We start from the raw sequence: 2,603 nt of genomic DNA on the forward strand, positions 1-2,603 counted from the left end.
ATAAATAATACCGCATCGAGTAGTTTCATCACCTCACCATAACAACTTCCTCGCATCTTCGGGTTCAACTTGCGTTGACCCCCGTCCGTAAGGCTTGTGGCCTTCCTCCACTCTATCCCGTGCATACAAATATCGTGGCCGATGCCCTTTATATCATCCAAAGAGTAACCTAGAGCCTTCCCCGTTTTTCTTAAGCACACACATCAAAGCAGACATACCGGTCATCATTAAGCTTAGCACTAACAATAGTGGGTACTACTCGTATCATCTAGAAAAACATACTTAAGATTAGGAGGAAGTGGCTTACGCTCAGCACCTTTACCTCTACAAATGACGGAATCAGCTTCAATGGAATAGCAGGTGTTTACCAATTTCTCGTTGGCCAGGCTCAAGAGCATCTCATCTTCTTCCTCTGTGAGCTCATAGCTTTCCATTGAGGCTACCAAAGTACCTGGCTCCTCAAGATTCTCCGCTGTATTTCCTGCACACTCATCTGAACTAGTTAGATCAGCTAAGGGATCCTTGGCTAAGGATTCCCTCCAATTACAATTAACAGCCTTGTCAACAATATCAATGGAATAACATGCATCATCATCAGCAGGTTCAGTAGCCTTGTGAGCAAGACTGAACTCAATGGTGTCATCCCCTACCTCTAGAGTTATGGTTCCGCGTTTGACATCTATTACAAATTTCAAATGTATGTAAAAATGATCTACCTAAAATAATAGGTATCCGATCGTCCTCAAAGAATGTCCAAAACAACGAAATCGACAGGAATAAAAAACTTACCCACTCGAACGGGTACATCCTCTAGAACTCATATAGGTCTATGAGTCGATCTATTTGCCATCTGAACGGTAATATCGGTCACCTTAAGTCTACCAATATTTAACCTTTCGCAAACAGAATATGGCATGACACTGACACTGGCCCCTAAATCACAAAGGGCCTTCCCGATTTTGTGGTTACCTATACTGCAGGGAATAGAAAAACTACCCGGGTCCTTTAATTTAGGTGGTATATTAATTTGTGAAAGAGCATTGCATTCTTCCACAAAAGCAACATTACCATCATCACGAAAATTTCTCTTACGATTTAAAATGTCTTTCATAAATTTAGCGTAAGAGGGTACCTGGGTAATTAGATCAGTGAAAGGAATTGTTACCTCGAGATTTTGGACCATCTCCAAAAACTTACCAAACTTGTGCTCCAGCTTAGTATTCTTTAAACGCTCCGGATACGGGACTGCAACACTGGCCGTAGGATCAGTAACCTTCGGCTTCCGTAAGTTTAAAACCTCCGTCAAATCATCAATGAGTGTAGAATCATGCAGATTAGTTGACGGATTTGCGCCCCGATCGAGACCCGATCGATCGATCGATAGGAGTGGTCGATCGACCAACTGTCAGTGAACAGTTTACGTAAACTTCTTCGTCAGGAGTCTCAGTCGATCGACCATTGGTGTCAGTCGATCGACTTCTTACGCTTGGCGTGAATAGTTTCTGATCAGAAACTTTTCCATCTGACATCCCAGTCTATTGACTTCTGTTGTTGGTCGATCGACTGGTGGTACTGGCAAATAAGCTCGTTTTTTCACCAGAATTTAAACTAGCTTCTTCATCATTTCCCGAGTCTCCTCTTGGCTTGTCGGGACCTTCATAAGAGAGGCCACTTCTGAGATTAATGGCATTAATCGTTTCAATTGGCCCTTCACATTTGCTCGAAGAATTGGTGACTTGCTTAGCCTCTATATTCTCCAACTGCTTCACAAAATTCTTTGAGGGCTCGATCCCGGCTGCTTCTATATTCGCCACTTGAACTAAAAGAGTTTGGACCATTTTTCTCAACTCCGCGGTCTCATCTGGATTATGGACAGGAATTTCAACTCTTTCCTTGGAAGCTTCAGAGGCCTCGAGCTTCTCGAGACGGGCAGTAATAGAAGTAATGAGTGTCACAACGGCACTTATTTCATCACTTTGCTTTCGTGATTTTCCACGTGAACTCCCAAACTCAGCTCTATGGACTGCCATCTCCTCAATAATATTCCAACCTTTATTATGACCGATATTGTTTTGGAACCTACCATTCGCAGCTGCATCCAGGATGACCTTGTAATCATCATATAAAGCATTATAGAATAAGTTGCAGAGATACCACAGCTGGAAACCATGGTGAGGGACAGCTCGGACCAAACTTTTGAAACGTCCCCATGCTTCACAAAATCCCTCATCAGCTCCTTGCTGGAAATTTGTAATTTTACTTCTCAAGGCATCAGTCTTTGAAAGTGGGAAGTACTTCTTGTAGAAGGCTAATGCTAGAGATGTCCAATCAGTGACTCACCGCTACTACCTATCAAGGTAGCGGTACCAATCTCAATCTCGAATCCTTCAAGGAGTATAAGAACATCACCCCTTTACTTCATCCCGAGTCACCCCAAATGTATAGGTATGGAACAATGATGAGTCCGTGAAGATTTCCATATGCTTCAAGGGGTCCTCATCTGGTAGACCAGCAAACTGATTTCGCTCCACTAAATCGATATAAGAGGAACGAAATTCGAAGTTACCGGTAGTAGGGGTAGGTAACACGTGCCCCTTTGGAAG

The 2,603-nt window shown here is 43.1% G+C and overlaps 1 non-coding gene across 1 annotated transcript; it reads left to right on the top strand.

Annotated features, from left to right (window-relative positions):
* Positions 1-2,163: 2,163 nt before the first annotated feature.
* LOC141635772 (small nucleolar RNA R71) lies at positions 2,164-2,272 on the top strand. The gene has a single exon (XR_012540433.1). It is a non-coding gene; the product is annotated as a small nucleolar RNA R71 (small nucleolar RNA).
* The last annotated feature ends 331 nt before the right edge of the window (positions 2,273-2,603 follow it).

This window comes from Silene latifolia, chromosome Y (assembly GCF_048544455.1).
Source record: "Silene latifolia isolate original U9 population chromosome Y, ASM4854445v1, whole genome shotgun sequence".
In the NCBI taxonomy this organism is placed as follows: domain Eukaryota; kingdom Viridiplantae; phylum Streptophyta; class Magnoliopsida; order Caryophyllales; family Caryophyllaceae; genus Silene; species Silene latifolia.